We start from the raw sequence: 19,618 nt of genomic DNA, 5'->3' as shown, positions 1-19,618 counted from the left end.
CATTCGGCAAATATTTAGAAGATTTAAGATTCCCCAAATAAATTATTTTTCTAGTTGTTATTTCAAATCCAGGCAGCTGGCCTAGATTTATTTAGAAGTGATAAACAGATGCATTTCCTACAGTGAAGTCCACGCTTTACAGAACGTACAGTTGTTTCTCTCATTGCAACTTAGGACAGGAGAAATGAAGCAAAAAAAAACTTTGTTAAAAATTAGCCGTTTTGTAGGATTTTTTGGCATTCACCTATTGCTACAGAAACAATCCCTCCTCTCCCCTTTTCAGTGCACTCCTGCTTTTCAACAGTGCTGCTGTTTTCACTTACCCAAGATGTCTATCATGAAATTCTTTTAGGAATACACAGCAACTCAGGGAACACTTTACCTACTGACAAATCCAGAGTAATTAAGAAACCAAAGAGTTTCCTTCAACCAGATGTCCAACTAAACTTCCTAATCATAGCACACTTCTCACAGGATTTCAACATGTGATAGCAGAATATAACACACTGTGAATTTAAATCCAAGACAGCTACAATACTGCTCTTCAAATACACTAAACCCACGTCTGCATTGAGCACCACTGTTTCTCAGCCCTGACACAGTGTGCAGCAAGTTGCTCGTGTAAATGAGCCACAGCAAAATCTTCCAAATTGTTTTTTAAGTGATGCTCAGCTCCCATAAACCATCCAAGGAAGGGCTACAAACACCTCTCAGTGGGCAGTCCTGTTTCACACACTTCTGTTCCCAAACAGGCCCTTTTAGTTGACCTCTAGGCACTTTTTGTGGGTCTCACCAGAAGAGACAGATGAGGCAAGGCAACATTTTAATGGTTTTTTTAAAATATGTAACTATTCTGACATGAATTCATTTTCCAGTGGAAGATTCCTGGGAAGGTAGCACTGTTTAAAATAGAAATGACATGTTGCCAGAGCAAGAGAATAAGAAAGCATTACTCTGTGTCCTAGCTCTCCTCCTTTCCCTATCCAGAGCACTATGCCTACAAATCCCTGTGGATTTTCCCCTCGATGAGTTACAAATCACAGAAAGATGTTGAACAATTAACTTCACTTAAGCTGCAATGCCTTTTTTTTTTTTCCCCAAAAGCAAGCACTGGGGTTCCTAATTTCTGTGTTTTGCATAGCTGAGATCTTTTGAAGTCGATGTCATGTCACCCAAGGCAGCTGTAAATCGGCACTTGCAGTAACACTGCACAAACTTTGCCTTTGCTGATGTTTCTTCATTATGCAAAAAGTCACAAGTCAGTCTTGGAAGAACAACAGAAGCTCAGGAACCAAAAAAATGAGTACTTTTTCCATAGATTTACTCTGTGTAGATTCTAAGAGTTCTCTTTGGAAGGCTTTAGAATTTTCATATGTAACACTCCTTTTCAAAGCATAAATTTCAAGACATTTACATAACCGACTAAATTGTTCTCTAAAGCAGACAAAAAGTTAGTCCAAGACCTATTATATGCTTCTGGATTTGCTGAACTATAATGTTCATATTCATTATACTGTTTTCTCCCAGGGGGCACTTTCTGTCCCAAGTTCCTAACACAAGGACATGATTTACTTCCATACGAGTCACACTTGCTATGCTGGCAAAAAAGAACAGGGCTGGAAGATTGCTGATGTTCTCTCCAGGTTACACAAAATTAACCTCTCTTATCTTTCAAAGACAAAATACATTATTCCACAAACAAACTGTGCTTGTCTGGAAGACCACTGCGCTCCACCCTTGAGCCCAGTTTGTATTAACAAGTGTCCACCTAATGAGACATTTTCCCCTCCTGTTATATTTTGGGAAGATTGTCCCAAAATCTTACTCCCCTGGTAGATGCTATTTCTAATTTCCAGCCTGCATGTACTCTTTGCCAAGAGACAGACATTTCTTCTTGGCCCAGTGATGCCTTCAATCTAACACATAAAATATCTACACTCACTCAGATCTTTATGAACACCTCAAGTATTTATGGAAAGCAATCTTGTCTCCTCTCAACCTCCACTTTGCTGGGATAAACCAACCAAACTCTCAGTGTCCTCTTGCACAACAGACTCAGCTCTTCCTTAACCATTTCCATAGTGCTATTCTATACCTGCTCCACTTCACACTCACCTTTCTTGAACCCAGCCTACCAGAGCAGTTCAGTGATACACCTGGGATTTAGTGCTTCTGCCTTGCATATGCACAGCACTAACACTTTTCAACTTCTACTATTAAAATACCTCTTTGCCTCACAGGCCTTCGGAGTACATTTTTCAGAGCTACAGGGTCCTAGTGAAAGGATACATTTGGATTTTACTGGCTAATTTACTCAAATCTTTCAATTCCTCTGTCATTTTCAAGAGATGAGCACTCAGGCTAGGGTAAAATTCACACCTATTCAGATGTGCATAACCATGCACCATGTGCTATGAAATTTCAGTCCAGTCTTTCCACTCAACTCCTAAAGATCATCCAGTTCTTCCTGTAGGCTACTCTGCTCCTTGCCTATACTCTCCCAACTTGATGTCACTTGCAAATTTTATTGCACACTCCTACACTTGGTGCCAAGTTCATTATTTAATATATTAAAGTCAACCCAAGACAGGTAACTTTCTTTAAGCACAGCATATCCCCTCTGAGAACAAAGTAACCTGACTTCTCTTTAACACATTCTTTATTCACATCACAATTTTTCTATGACATCTCATCAGTATTTTAATGAATAATTTCCAACATATTGCTGGAGCAAGCATCATACCACAGTCTAGACAGTCTAGTGCATTCTTCTGCCTAAAAACAAAAATGAAAAATTTTAGGAAAAACAGACAACATAGATCCTACAACAGGTGTCCCATTAAGCCCATGTGCCTTAAGTCTATTGTGATTCTAATTATATGTATATACACAGACATACATGCAATACAGACTCTGTTAAACTGCAATGCAAAACCAGAGCTCCTGTGACCTCCAAGCACTGGGACATTCAGACTAAGATATTTCAGAGGATGCCACTGTTATGCCATGGAATACTCTTTTTCCAACTGTGCTATAATCCACATTCAATTGCAGATGACTGAAAAGCAGCCCAATGAAAATACGAAGCAGAAACAGTCCCAAGGGTATCCCCAACCTCATTGAGGCAATCCCTACAACTGCCACGACATATTGCAAGACAAAAAATGGTAGTTTATTTAGTTTGAATAAAGAAAAAAAGGAAATGCAATTGAAATGCATGGACCACCAGACCACCAAAGAAACATGACATGTGAGTTAGTAAATAAATAAATAAATTACAGGCAGTGTTTGCTCCTGTAGGCTATGAGGGGTTAGATAATGCTGAGGAACTTCAGTCAAAACTGGATGGGTCAATGAAAACAATTTCACTCCACAATAGTCCATTCACCACAGCTTTAAGCTTGAGCCAAAACCCAGGACACACAAGACTCTGCTCACTGACTACAGTGGACTTTGAACCAGGAATCTAGCAAGCTGCAACAGTGCAGAAAATATCTTAGCAATAACCAAAATTGAAGGAGTCAGCACAAAAGGTTTTATTTATTCATAGAAAAGTTAAATATAAAAGAAACTGGGAAATCAGGCTAGTGTAAAGGTATCCCAATCCCAATCTGTTCTAAGATGCATTCACATTCCCAAACTCATAAGCAAACTAGTTACTTGCTTAATGTAAAAAGGATGAAATCTGTAGAGGGAAAGGCAGTAATGATCTTGCCTAGAGAGCAGCACCATTTCCAATGTATGTAATTAACAGTCACCTCACCACAGTGACTCCTTGGGTTCAAATACCTTTACCTACTCCTCAGGTTACTTTGTATTTCCCAGATGGTCAGTCTCCAGAAAATATCTTCTGTGCCTCAGGCACTTCTTGGTTAAATCCATTTTGACGGCTCATTAGTAGAATAATTTATCAACTGTTGCAAGAATAGCTGTTATAAATTTGTTTTCTATGCAAATCAGGTTCCATGCAACTAGGATGGAATTCCAGCCTTTTCAAATGCATTTTAATGTGAAATGCTAACATGAAGTCTTAGGTTTGTTTGATTATTTTTCTGTTTATGTTATTAGTAATCAGTTTTTCTGGCACTTTTTTTCTGTTCCAGTTCAATCACTCAGTTGAATTACTTGAACTCCTGGTGAACTGCACCAAAAAAAGGAAAATTAACTAATGCCTCATTTGATCTTGTGACCATAAAACTCGTGTTTTCATTCCCTCTTTAACCTTTGACCATCTATTTTCCCCCCTAATTTGTGTGTTATGTACCTGATAGTTTTAAATTTGTTTCTTTTATTCATGAAGAAAGAATCTGCTCTGACTGTTGATTTGCCCTCTATTCATTTTAACTACTGCTGACTTTATTCTTGATTCTCATTAATAAGTACACACTTAAAACCACTCCTGCATAGTCCATGAAACATGTATGCTATGTGACTTACTGCATTCTCTTTACTTCTCATGGCTGTTTTCACACAAAGCAGCAACTATACTGCCAGAGAAAACAAGCTCACAAAAGAATGAAATGGATAATTTCATAAAAGCTCATTTGTCTGCTTGTGACTTTAATAAAGTCCTCTCCTTTTCATACTGTTATGACGGACTTGAACTTAATTTATGCTTCTGGGTTTGTTTGGGTTTTTTTTAACAGATGTTGAACATGTGCTAAAACATTTTTAAAGCATACGTAGACTATAATAAAATATGGTCTATCTACAGCATAAAGAAATTATTAAATACTATTTCTGCAAATATTAGATTCAGGGATGAGGCATGATACATATGCTCAACATTAACCTCAGGAGGATTCAGACCCATTGTCTTTAATAGGTTTTTTATATATCTCAGTTAAATCACAGTAACACCACCACACAAGACCTTCATTTGCAAACATGGGTGCACTAAGCCAGTGATTACAATCGTTATTTCTATTCATACTGTGAACCAGACTTGCCATGGCATCTAGATGTGGTATCCATGTTGATGGCCATGCAGATGCAGGATCCCTGTCCTCTCCTGAGCAAATAAAAGTTGGAATATTCAATTTCATTCCCCTTAGCCTACAAAATTCCTGTTGCTCTGACACAATACTCACGATCTCCCAGCATCAGCACCACTGAAACTAAGGGAAGTTTTTACTTTTTTTGACTTGAACTATTATCAACTTTCAGTTGACAAGAAAGAAACCAGGATCAAGACCAGATGACACAAGTGACACTTTAGCATGGTCTTCTGTGAAAGAAGACCTGCTCTTCTCCAGAAGATTAACACTCATGAGGTTTGGACACAAAAGAGCCTGTCCTTAGGTTTCCTCTACAACATCCTACTTCATGTACACATGTACCCAGTTTAATTTTTGAAATATGCAACCAAGTTGCTGTTATGAACATTTAACACTGTATTTCTAATGCTTTCATATAATAGAGTGAGAAAAGGGTCAATTCAGGTTACACAACTTCACCACGGGCATATGGCAGTGAAGCCACAGCAGAAACATAAAATCTCCCTCTCCTCTAAAGCAGATGGCACGTTGATCAAGTGAGATCTAATCTAATGCTAGCTGCACTACTATTGCTGCTATTAGCTACTGAACCAAAACCAGTATAAAATAGTAAAGACAAAAAAAAAAAAACCCAAAAAACCCAGGGCAGGAAAAGTGAAGGGGGAGGAAGACAATAAGGAAACAAACACAGTAAAAGAGCTGCAATGTAAGACAAGCTACTGCAGCAGAAACAGCCTCTTTTCAGGTACATTTAAGATTTAAAATGTTCTGGCAACAGGCAAGAAACAGCAACAGCCCTTACCCTGTTTTAGAGGACATTCCCCTAGTTTGAGACACTGGCCCTGTTCCCTTTGCTCTTGTGATTGCACTGGGCACCTGCCAGGGGCTACATATCCTGGCTGCTTAGATAATTACATATTTATGATTCTGCCGAGAATTCTTAGTCAAAGCTTATTTCTGAACTGTAAAATGTTTAGAGAATCAGCAGAGAAAGTTCTCTGACAAATGCTTCTTCAAAATAGAGCCAACCCTGTCAGTTGATTCATTCAGTAATTAGTTAACTTTAACACATGGTAGAAAAAGGAAGCAAGGGGTGTTTTCCATCTGAGTAAGAAAGGGATCTTACTAGTGTCTGAACTTGCTTTCTGTAAAAACACAGAACAATAAAACCCTTCTAAAAATAGATCAGAATGTAATAGTACATAATTTTTTAAAATGCTTATCACAGTATACACCCTACCATACTATACAATTTTTCTTCTTTAATGTATTATTAGAACTTTCCTTTCACCACCTATACCACTCAATCAGCTAATGCATGCTGAGCCAGCAAAAAGAACTTACGGATGAACACTTGGAAATACAGTTTTTGAGGTGTAACAAATTATTGGAATTTATTTAGAATAGAATCCGCTCATTTTTGACGGAGCAAACCAGTCAAAAATTTCATGTTGTCACTTCATTTAGACTACTTCAGAAACTGATAGAAATATTTTTTTTTTCTGTTTAACACTGTACCTCATAAAGTGCATGACCAACAGCCTCAACAATAAACTTCATGAGCACTTCCAGGCCCTGTCATTGCAAACACTTTCAAGCTTGGTTAGCTTTATGCTTGGGAGTACTCCTTATTTATATCTCAAAAGAACTGTTTCCTACACTTGAAGGCAGGTGTCCACACATGCATACAGATTTTAATAATAAGGGTGTTGGTCCTGCAGAGTTATTTGGAAGCAACTATTTATTTCTCTCGTGGTCAGCATATTAAGTAGTGCCAAGTTTCATAAACTCTTTAAACCAGAGGTCCCTTGTCTTTTAAGGAATGGTAAAGTCATAGACAGAACTACATAGACAGAACTACAGAAGGCACCACTGAGGGGTGCCTTCAGTCTAAAGAAGTTTCTGCTTTTTTCTTAGGAGCAACTTCTTAATTCTCCAATCACTCCTGCCATTTCTGGGCTAAATCTGGGTAGATAACTACATTGAAGTGTTGCACACATGGAATTTCTTGGCACAAAAGACTTAGTACCTGCAGAGGACCAGCTCTCCTGAACAAGTCTCTTAAATGTAAGAAACAGCTGATGTAACTTTGTGAGTGTAACTTTTACACCTTCAAAATACAGTAGGGTATATTCCCCTAAAAGTAGACAGAATTGAAAAGAATGGATTTAAAACACCTCCTCTGTATTTCAACCAAGACTACAAGGACATGATTTAGCTGTTGACAACCCTGCTTTTCTGGAGACTAAGTAACTGTGTGCTCTGCCTGTCCTCAGACTTCAGCTGTGTCAGCTTAAAATAAATGATAAAATCCTCTATTCCCTTCTGCAGAAGACCTTTTTAACCAATCAGTGTGTTGATCTTTGTCAAACCACACAGTAAGAGAAGAAGCCAAGAACTCACAGGCACTGGGTTTTTCTGGACGCCTCTCAGAAGGTCACAGTGCTGCCTTCCTAGCTCAGTTATTCCACAGCCCTTTTTGGTGATTTTTGGTGATTGTGAATGATGTGTATGATGGTCACAAATGGATACTTCCAGCTTTCTGTCTGTTCCTGGGTTTTGCACAGTCCTTTTAAATTGCAGATACACACACAGGTGTGTATCAATACAAGGACACCCACATACAGCCGCACGTACATACAGATAGGCAGACACACAAACTAAAATACAAGCAAACTGTTTCACTTCTAAAACTTGCAAGAGAAGCCTTGCAAGGTTTCTCTGGAAGCCCTCCCTCAGGTAAGCTACCTGTTTCATCACAGAACAAAAAAGATGACTTGATAAAGTGTCTGCAGAAATCCTGATGAGAACCTTTGCTGGGGCCACAGGTCTGGGACTTCCAACACATGCACTAACCGTCATGACCCTGGATTAAGTACTGTGTCACAAGCCTCTGAATGAATCTGCAAAATCCTAGAGAAAGTAGTATGAAACACTAAATTTCCTTCACTTAACACTAATATTTTTTTTGTTAAACCTTTGCATCTTTCGAGTCTCTGAGGGATTCAGAGGACTCTGAGGACTAGGAAGGAGAACTTAGACCACCTGCCATTCTCTCTCTTAGTAGGCTGTACCACAACAAACATTTTATTTAAAAACAGATTTCCAACAGTTAAAAGAGGTTTGTAAGGAGTAACTGACATGCTACGCTATTCAGATGTCAGTTAACATACAGGATTCAAAAAAATAGGCATCTTTTAATTACCTTTAACAGACAAAAGTAGAGACAAAATAAAATAGGTTGGGTAACTTCTGTGTTTTATTCGTCATTTTGAGTACTAAGAAAGGCAGCTGACAATTATGGTTACAAAACTGATCAAAAAATGGACAAAAACAATGTAATAAGAATGTAGAAAATGTTTTTTTTACTATTGACCAGATTCAGTTATGTTTACTTCTGGGATGATGAAGAATGTGTCTAGTTTGTCTCCTAAATCTACAAACTGTTTCAAAGTTAATTAAGAGGTGAGTAATTGTTTAGAAATCTCTAGAATAATTAAACAGAACAACTGAGAGCACAAAAGCAGCCCTTAAAGAAAAGAGTGAGGAGTATTTCACTTCAGTACAAGTAACAGTTGAGTATGTTTTATGATCACTGTAAAAACTAGCATGCCCTTGAGACTGTGCAATTCTGAATTCCTAATACAATTTGTAGGGAGAAAATTAGGACAAAATGCAGCAACATTTCAAGTACAGTCTCTCAGTATTTTAAAATTTTATGAAGTATAAGGACTAGGTTAATATGGAATGAGTCATGTTTTTAAAAGCAGCAGTAATAGAGACCTGTATTTCAAATCCTAACTATAACCATGTTCAACTAATACAAAATAAAAAGAAGTTAAAGTAGCTTTTTGTTGGAAAAGCAACTCAACAAATCCATTCCCACGAGCTGGAATTCATTCCAAATCAGTATAAACTTTACACACATCAACTCAGAGCCTAAATATTAGGCTATTAAATGACATAAGGACTTGGTACAGTTCTTCTGATTTCAGAGTTATATTTGCTTTACTTAGTGCCAAATATAAGCTGCACTGCTTTGCATCCACCACGTCCTCAAGAGTCAACAGAATCCCTCACTGCCTTCCAAAGTTAAGCACTTATATCTAAGCACACTCTCCCCTTTTGCTCACAGGGCAAAAACAGTGAAGTTGCAAAAGTCTAAGAGAGGCTATAATTTATTTGCATACCCTTTAGAATCATGCCCACACAAAACCCAAAGGAACACAGCTTAGCTCTTGCATCCCAAATTTGAGTTCTCAAAGTCAGTGGTTAGAAATACTATTCCTTCAACTTTTGTACTAAATACAATCATTTAGAGATGCTTGAAATACAAAACTTAGGCTGGCACTTTACACATTTATTTCTCAAGGCTAATGCTGCAATTACCATTCTTGTACATCTCATCTGTGACAACACAGAATATGAAAACTGCCCCAAAAAAACCCTATATTTGATCAAAACTGGACCAGCAAGCTCCAATTCTTCCCTTCAGACCACACCTCCACTTTCCACCTGCACAACTATCAGAAAGCCTAACTAAAACCATAAAGACAGTCTGCAAATACAAACCTACAACAGCCTGTAACATGCAGTAATATTCCAGAGATAGAATAACAAGACTGCATCAACCAAACCCCTTTCTATAGAAGCTATGATTTTAACTTCACCAGCCTTATGCAGTCAAATGTGCTGCAGCAAAACACACCTGACTGCATCAGTTTTTGTTTTGTATTTTTTCTATAGAAGAAGCTGTTAATATAGAAACAAACTGCAGAGAGCACCCAAGGGAGGGCAATAGAGCACTCAAGCTTAGCTACAGCTCTCCTCAAACAGGCTTTTGGCCAAAAGAGGAAGCAAAACCAGTTACCAACAGGATGAGCTATCTTACTGTCAAGTCACACGTCTCGCTTCAGAATTAACACACTGCCCAACTTTCCACAGGATAAATCCAGATACAATTTCAACATTTTTCGCAAACAGAACAATCGTCTAGATAGTTCTTAAAAAATTAAAATAATCCACTAAAACTAGTTGTTCTAAAATACTGTTTGCAATACAAGTCAGATTATGGTCTATCTGCAGGAAACAACCACACCTACAGTCAGTGAAAAAGGCACTTACCATTGGCAGTGCATTGATATGCAGAAGTTTTCCTTTCAGGTGCCTCTGGCCACAGAGAGGTGATGCTGACAAGAAAAAAAAGGAGACAAAATATGAAATATTAATTATTTTTAAAATGGTGGCATTCACACAACATAGTGTTATCAAGTATGAGCCTTCATGGCTCTTGCAGCCTACTCTGTTGGAGGAGAGCAATTGCCACCAAATTTGTACACAGCCCAGAGCAGCAGCCACCAGGGCCAGAGGAGCACCCAGAGCTGGGGTTTGCAGGTATCCTGTCACTAACCACATCACACAGACTGCTCCCAAACACAGACCTTGGAACAAATAAACGTGTTGAACGAATACTCATTCAGTCAGACCTCAGGAGAGTCACACCCGTTCAGTACCAACATACACAAACCAAACAACCTGAAATCCTTATGTATGGATTTTGCCTTAGCTCTCCAGAGAAGGCTTTGGAAAGTTACATAAGCCAAGTAGGTAGCTCACAGTATCTTCTGCCCACCCCAATTTTCTTCTGGAAATAAACCTCAGCAACCAACTGATAAATTCTCTGAAAACACTCAAAATCAAAAAAAAAATCAATATTCCAGTGGTTTGACTTCCAAAATGGTAACATCCCCTGAGCAGTAAAAAAAATAATTAAAAAAATGTTTTCCTAACACTTATTGCACTCAATAACTCCACTTAGGTACAGAGGTGTACTGATGCACCAAGATAGCTACCAACTCCTGTGGTGATCTCAGTAATTAAAAAAACCCAGCTCATACCAGTTGCTGGGTACACTTGACAACATTTACATAACAAAAACGTTCCTAGCGCAATATTCACGAGAAATCTTTCCCATCTGCAAAAACTTAAAAACATAATAAAAAAAAAATTCACACTGTCCTGCATTTTAGTGATTTCACTTCCATATCAATAATGTAATGCATCTAACAATAAGATAGCTAAATATAAGCAAACATTTCCAAATATACGTTAATTCCATCTCCTGTAATGCTCATTTTTGCACAGTAATGACGTGATTTTTATTCACACTAATATTTCTGAGTGGCTGCTCTCCATACAAATACTTGCCAAGCTACTTTTCTTAAGGAAATAATCTAATCGCCCTCTCCAAGAGCAGGAAGGGGCACAGATGGACATGGGTGACAAACAACTATCAGACTATTTTTAGGTAAAACTATTTAGAAAGTATCTGTAAACTGTGCTCAAAAAATTTACTATGAGCAAAGAATAACTATGGTTTTCAGGGCTCCTGATCAACACATGGTTCCCACATGCACTTTTCAAGCTTGACCAGCAGAAAATGGATTATTATGAAGCCTTTTTGGACACCACCAAAAAAAAAAAAAAAAAAAAAAAAAAAAAAAAAAAAAAAAAAAGAAAGAAAGAAAGAAAAAAGAAAAGGACTAGCACTAGCAGTCAAGCTTATTTTATTCTTAGAAGATCCAACCCCACCACCAAAGCAGACAGAAATGCAGCCTTCAAGTGCAAGTGAGAGGCACTGCAGAGGATGCTGAAGAATGATGCAGGAATGCTGGGAATTGAAAGAATTCGCAAACATGCCCTTGTTCCCTTGCTTAGTTGTACAGGTGCCAAAAAAATTACGTAAATAAGGCTAAAGAAAACTCCACTCCTCAAGTGGCATGGCTTCCTATGAAAAGCTACTCAGAAAACTTGTTTTTTCCACAGCCAGAGTTGCAGCCCAGCAGAGAAGATCCCATACACAAACATTACTTAGGAGTTTTTCTTGAAAACAGAACACCATACCAACCAATATTTGCACTCTTATTCTGAGAACAGACTAAAACATTATAAAAGCTGTGTGCAGAGAAAGGCTCTGCTGCCCTGGTCCAAGTGTGATGCTTGGCTTGGGTTATTTCATTTGGGAAGGAGCACTGTAAACATAAACAGAAGGATGACTGCACAAACATAAACCATTTTTGTCAATGAAAAAAGGCTTTCTTCAATATACACTGCCCAAACTGTCTCCTTCCAACACCCCTTTGCCCTTGTGCAATCTTCTGAGTGCTGTACTTATCGTTGAAGCCAGAGAGGGAAATCTTTCTGTCTGATCCGTAGAAGAGGCTTCTTGTCCTTCCCTTTATATCTAAACAGGGCAGTGACACGGAAAGAAGCTGGAAGCAAAGACTCAAGAGAGCAGAGAAAAGAAAGGGTTCACTGACTCTGCTTCATTCCTTGCTTATGTTAATTGGTTGTAGGCTCCAGTTTTAAATAAGAGCACTTGAAATGACACACAAACATTCAGAAAACTCTGCGATGCCCTTCTTCAGAATCAAGTACTGAGTACAAACACCTCATCAGCAGCTTTTTTCTTTCCAAATTTATCCTATTGAATTTTGCCATTTTGGCATCTACCTTCAAAGAATGCAGGTGATGGCTATAATTTATTGATTTTAGACTGTCTCTAGCCTTTATATACTGACCTGTAACAGTGATTTAAACAGGCGACCAAATATAGTAACAGCTGCCCTATGTGACACTTAAAAAATAATCCACCAGGTGCCCTTGAAGTTGATAAAGCACACCTGGGGAAAGCACAGCACTGCTCTAAGCTTGGATCCTTCAGCTCAGGAGAGCTGAGGGTTCACCACTGACTGATGGCTACTGCCTTCATGCCTACCAACCTCCTCCCAGCCCACACCCACCAGCTTTTTTTCGGGTTTTTTTTTCAGGGTTTTTCTGAACAACAATGACATACTTGATGGCTGTGTCCCCTCCGCAGCACCCTGTCCAACCACTCAGTACAATCCCCAACATCATCTCATTGAAAAGAGCATCCTGCTGTGCTACACAGAGCAGCAGCAGCACCTGCAGCCCTGAAATCTTGAGCCCTGACTGCACACAGAGGTGACAAAAAAGGTCCCAGGCAATCAAGATGCAAGAGATGGGCAGTTCCCATCTGCAGGACCAAGCTGACACACCAAACCACCTCCCAAAAAAAGCAAATCCGGAACCAGGCTGCTGTTATCACCCCAGTGATGAGCACGTGGTACACAGACAAAACCACAGATCAGAACAACCCTGGCACTGCTCAGTGACAAATCTGGTTATCAACACAAAGCACAGCTGTACGCTGACGTTATTCCTCACCTGTTTCCAAACATAATCAGTTCAAAGCAAGGATTTCTGTAGAAGCTATTAACAAAAACGTTTACCCGTTTTCTTCTAGAAAAGCCGTCATTTATTTTCTCCCACCCATCCATTACACAACAAATTACACTGGGTTTGTGCTATGGCTAAGAGAGTATTTTCTGTGCAAGCTTTTAATTGCTTCTGTTCCTCATGAGAACCTGTGTGCTTATGTTTTCCTCTTATTTCTCTTAGGATCCCACAGCGTATACTATTTTCTGAGATTTTGGTGTTATTTCAGCTTTAACAACAAATATAGTCATTAGACATTGTGCTTTGTGAATTACAAAAGCTTTTTAAGGACACAGTATCTTTTCTTCTAAAATCTCCTTGAATATTCTGTTTTTATGTGGATTCAGTATCTGGGAAGAGTGTTCCAGTCAAAACAGAATTAAAAATAAGTAAACCCTGGATATACCCCTCAGTAACTAGGACGCACAAAGCATCAGATAATAGTTTTAAAAGCCTACATTGAAACTAATTACTCCAGTGAATCCTTCCTCTTATTTGGTTAATAGGCATATACAAAACTAGAAGTGATACCACTGCTGTGTTTGGAACATAAACTGAAAAAAATTGAAGTTATTTCTTTAGTTCCAGAGAAATAGATGGGATTTTTTTTAAAACAATTCAGCACTTCTACAATAACATCTGCTTTTCAGATACAGCAGAGAAGTTGAGATGAGAAATACCAACTCAAAAATTCAAGAGAACCAAATACATATGAGTAGGGGGAGGAAACAATCGGGACCACACACAAGACAGCACTAAAAACTGTCATTACCTACAACTAGTTGGTAGCAACACGGTTCCTAGAGACAAAACAGCAGACACAAACCACACCAACACTCCACAGGAGCAGCACAGCACTGAAGTGTTGCTGGGATGGAGGGAAAAATCACCAAGGGTGTTTTACAAGAAGCCTCAAGATGGAACATTCACAGTATCTGAGACCTGCCCAGAAACACACCCACTTATATTCCTAAATCTGTCGGAAATGGCTTTTCTCTGTCAATTAAGAAAACTCTATTTCCTGATCTTTGTTCTATCTTTAGGCCTTAATTACATCAGAAATATGGAAAAGCATGACATAAGCTAGCTTTCTGGGTGTTTCAAAGAAGAAATGCTTAACATATACATTTATATGACATAAAAGTTGTGCAACTTTCCACACTTTAGAAATACTCCTTTATATACCAATGACCTGTTGTACGTGCTATACCAACCTCACATACGTGTCTGCGTATGTGGACCAACTATTAAAACAAAACAGGGGGCCTCGGGGGATAAAGAATAAGTACTAGGTAAACAGACACTATTTTGGGGAAAGATCATCAGGATCCATATGATCAGGATTTCCATATGAAGCAGTCTTCAAAAGCACACAGTAACAGGATTCACTGTGCAGTGAGAAACAGGAATTAGATCAAAAGAATATTATAGCAGCTACATACAAGTTTAAGCACCAACTTCTATAAAAGTCAAAAATTGAGGCAAACACAAAAGATAGCTTATAGCCCACTAAAGGAAGCTAAATTGCTGGAGAGGAAACCATCTTAGGCAGCTCTAATAAAACCACATAACACACGAGAGCAATGCTGTCAATGCCAGTCAGCTGGTGCCATCAGGGAGGAGGGAGGATGAGCCGCGCTGCAGCGCGATGCCACTCGCAAGGCATTTCGGTGAAATTCATTAGTAACCCACTTCACTAAAAGTTAAAAGATCCTAGAAAACAAAGTTAAATCCAGATTAGATTAGGAACGAGTATAAATAGTTATCCTTCAAAGCACTGAGTGTTACATGAAGGGGCTACTCTAGAGTAGTCACAAAATCCCACCTCCACAGACAGTCCAGAATGGGGGCCCAACTCTGTTAATTCTGTTAATTTCTAATTTGTGTTCTTGTTTTCTGACAACAGTGGGCATGATGACTATTGACATATTGATAATCATAGCAACACATTAATAAATATTGCTTGTGCTTTTGCTCCAGAACTCAGTTTTAGATTTAAAATTCATCACTGCAAGATCAATTAGGGAAAAGACTAACAGCCTGTCCTACGGAGTGCTCTCAGCAGACACACCTCACATTGGAAAGAGAAAAATAAAAATTTCCCTTGTGTAAAAAAAGTTGAACTGACATGTAGCATTTAGTAACCACTCTGTTTATCTCAGTGAGTTTATCACTGATTTCAAATACATACCTAAAAACTGAACCAGGACACAAACAAAATACACCACTTTAAAGAAAGAATAAATCAGAATTTTGTTTCCATTCCCTTCCTAGAAGCCATATATCACGTGATACACTTTCCAACTTGACTCAGCAGTGGTGCTCAGGGACAACCTTTCCCTTCAGCATGCAGAAGTTAACTCAGAGTTGTCACAGCTGAAGGGAGGCAGGCACCTGCTTTTGTCAACAGGGCACTGTGTTTGCAGGGAACTGATAGTTGCAAGGTTACTGGGGCTTTTAAATTGCTCTCTAATTTGGGAATATGGAACAAAGCTCAAACTGCTTCCCTGGGAAAAATATCTTCTTCCTTTTCCCTGCTTCTGCTAATGGTGCCTGCCTTGTCTCTGTTTTTAGACACCCAAAACAAGGTATTTCTCTGCTTTGGCATTAACGGTGGGGTTGCAGAAGCTGGAATTTTCCATTAAATATATTAAGGAATAATTAATTATATATTCCAAAAGTACTGCCCATAAAAAGGTGCTGCACTTCTGCTTACAGTCCCCATCACTTCCCCCGGGAACTTTTCAAAACTGAGTAACATTTGGTGCAAATGTACTCGTAAAGTAGCACCACCTTTCTATAAAAATTCTGCATCATATTTTCACACAAATAACCTACATATTAATCTCTTTCTATACAGGTAAACCCTGTGATTAAGCATCAGTTCACACAAGGCCAAGCATACGGAATTTTTCCCTTTTTCAAATCTCCACATCCCACTACCAGTAGACAATTTCATTTTTCCTACCAACCCCTCCCACCTCTGCCTTTCATGCTCCCATCATTTCTCTAAAAGGGTGATTTTGCCTGAGAGCTGTGACTCACAAGGAGTTAAAACCTTGTTGTGTCCATCCATCCCTGCTAAAAGGCCAACTTATTCTGACACAGCAGCTACTGAACTGTGACAAATTGCAGACTAGGGTATAGGAAAAAAGACTGCTGCTCATTACCATGGCAAGCTTTCCTGCTTCTCAAGCAGGTAAGCTGTCCTGTTGTGGAGGCTAAAAACTTTGAGGGCAGAGGGTCAGCACACTGATTTCCAAATAAACTGCCCCTTGTCCATAAGAGCTCAGAGGGTGTAATTCACCTGAAGGCTTTGGTATAGCTTTATTCTCAAGTTACATCCTAGCCAAGACCTGCCTGCCATTGAATGGGGAGGGTACCTTGGTGCCTCCCACCTACCCACTCCTGGTTGTCACAACTGCCTTTATCATAAAAAATGGAAATTAGTAGTTCTCTACCACTCAGCTCTTGAAGCATCTCACTTCAGGGTCAGAACAGAACTGGCTCAAGAGAGGAAGAGGGAACACAGTCTGAGGAAGGGAAGAAATGCCAGAACTGCAGTGCCCTATAGCTGTGGTGAAAACACACCCCTGTTTTGGACCACCTGGTGCCTTGGATGGTGATGCACAAAAATCCCAGCACAAAAATCTCCCACCAAACACTTAATGATGTACTAAGTAACTTGAGTCATACCAGAAATAACACAGACACCAGAAATAACGCAGACACTAAGCGTATGAATTTATATTTATAAAATACCCTGTTCTGTACTCAAACCATTGAGATACCAGAGTTGAAAATCTATGTTTGTCTGTCACACTGACTGAAACAGGGAAATAGTTGCATCAATACAAGACTTACACATTGCCTACAAGACACCAAAATCTGTTCCAAAGCATAAGCAGCCTGCAGTACAGATAAACGGAGCAAAATATTGATGTCAGGAGTATGGTCAAAGGAGAATAGCATTTATTAAATAAATGGATCAAAGGCATTAATCAACAGCAGCATTTGGACCTAAGCATGATCAAGGAAAGCAGATATATTTGATTCACCAATGACAGCATGTTCCAAGGATTTGATAAGCATCAGGAAATGAAGCCACAGTAGAGAAGTCTCACATACAGACTGTCCCTGGGCTATGGTTAATTGGAACAACCTAACAGTGCCCTTGTTCAGGTCTGTTCTTAAGTAGTAAAGTGGGGCTTATCTACATGTATACAGTTAAACTATCAAACTATCTACCTCCTGCCCCAGGTCATCTATTCCAAAATAAAAGCTCTTTTCCTAAAAATGTTGTTCATTAAGATAATTAACATTTCAATCATGTTAGACTTTCCTACTGGAGGAAAATGGTTTTCCTCATTGTAAATGGGTGCAAAAACCCTAAGCAAACAGTTTTTTGTCAAAACAAGTGAAGTCACTATTTTTGCTACACTGAAAACATTTTGTCTAATTTCCTATAATCATTTCAGCTCAATTTGTAGTGTCTTTGAATTAATTATTACATGTACAGAGCAACCCAAATCAAGTGTTTATCCTATGACAATTATGCTTCCTTGTGAACAGTTAAAAACGTGAAAAAAACTTGCTAACATCAGTTCCTCAGGACTTCATGTTTTCCTTAATACAAAATGAAATATTTTATCCAAACAAAACTGCAAGAAACCTGAACAAGGCCTGAAGAGTGGTCATATCAGATCATCCCAAAGGGTTCCCCAACCCATTACCCTCTCTCTAGCAGTGACCCAAAGGCAGATGCCCAACTGGAGAGAGAAAACAGCACCAACATAATGTAGTCCCCTAAATCACCTCCCAGCCTGCAGCTGATTTCAAAGCAGATGAGTTTTCAGAGCACTATTTGTTTGGTTTCTGTGTATTTACTAACCTCAAAGGAATTATCTTCCATTCACATTTTCAGTCCTATAAACATTTAGCATCTACCTCTTCTGGTAAGCAATTTACAGGTCTGCTCTTCGCTTGGAAAAAGAATTGCTTGTGTCTTTCTTTACAGTTTTATGTATCTGCCTCTTCCTAGCTTAACTTGATATTACTGTAAGAGAGAAAGGAACCTCTGACCCATAATTCAACCTCTCCATGTCTCTCATTACTCCACAGACCTCAGCATACTCCACTCTCCTGTTTTAACTTTTTTCTAACCAGTTGCTGCACAGACCAGCTACCTGGTCTCTATATTACATTTTGATATGCTAACAATGTGGAATTAATCCAAGTCTCCCATGGCATTTCCAACCTTCCTGCCCTTTCTGATCTTTCTAGTGTTGCAACACAAATGAACTTTTCTAAACCACTTGTGCACCACCAGAAAAATAAAAGCACTTCACACATTGTTATTGAAGGTGTTCAGCTATAAAAATGTTCATCTAGAAATGTGAAATAGAGACTCAAGTATCAAACGTGGTAAATGTTAAGATAATGCCATTAGATTTCAAGACTATTTTTGAAAGAGCATCAGCCAGTATGTGCTCATCAGCATAAGCTCACACCTACAAAAGAGCTCAGATTCTTACATATTAGTTTTCAATTCTGGAAACTATGAAGAATAGTTTTGAGAAACAGCCAGTGCCATGGGGCTCCTGTTATTTTAAGCAAGAGCAGGAAAAATTCTGGAAGGAGTAATTCTGCCTGAGGAGGCATCTAGTATAGAGTGTTTGATCTGACAGGGCTTTTCCCTTTCTTTACTTTTTGATTCTTATCTTGATTGCTTCACACCAGGAATCTGAAATTGGCTGAGCTATGCATCCTGCAAATCTTGCTGTTCAAACTAGAACAGATAGGATTTCACCATTTGGGAATTTCATTTACGGAATTCTGCCTCTGCGGTTGCCTGCAGATTGCTCCACAACTGCTACCGGGACTTCAAAAAAAGGGTGGGGCTGGGGCTTTTTTTTTTTTTTTTTTTTCTAAAAAAGTCAACTTACATTTATCAAAGTGATGTACTAGACTGATAAAGAAATCAGCAAAGGCTCAAGTCCCATAGGCTTAGTCTTTGGGGGGAAAAAATGTCTTTAATCTTACAACTTGTGAAAGAAAAATTACCCACACCTTAATTTTAAGATAATCTAGATAGCTACCATGACTGAAATGATGGCAGCTCGCAAGTAGCTTCTTGCATGTTTTTTGCTCTTCTGGTACTTACTAAGCATCCACAGGATAGCTTGAGATATTCCTTTTGAAAAGAGAAAATAAAGTGCTGACTGTCTATAGATTTAAAAAATTAAAATAACAACAAAGTGTTTTATCACTTTTTTCAGTTTTAATATACAAATATTTAGTTCTTTTTACTGATGAAGAACAAA

At 38.7% G+C, this 19,618-nt stretch overlaps 1 protein-coding gene across 2 annotated transcripts in view; it reads right to left on the bottom strand.

Annotated features, from left to right (window-relative positions):
• TBL1XR1 (TBL1X/Y related 1) overlaps window positions 1-19,618 on the bottom strand; it is a 104,234-nt gene that overhangs the window by 45,977 nt on the left and 38,639 nt on the right. For both annotated transcript variants that reach the window (XM_071752635.1, XM_071752636.1), the window contains exon 2: window positions 10,122-10,186. The gene's annotated coding sequence lies outside the window, so the exon portion shown is untranslated. The remainder of the gene's footprint in view (window positions 1-10,121; window positions 10,187-19,618) is intronic.

The sequence above is a fragment of the Heliangelus exortis genome, chromosome 9 (assembly GCF_036169615.1).
Source record: "Heliangelus exortis chromosome 9, bHelExo1.hap1, whole genome shotgun sequence".
Classification (NCBI taxonomy): Eukaryota; Metazoa; Chordata; class Aves; order Apodiformes; family Trochilidae; genus Heliangelus; species Heliangelus exortis.
Note: the sequence above shows the minus strand (reverse complement) of the source record. Positions and strands in the feature narration are given on the sequence as shown.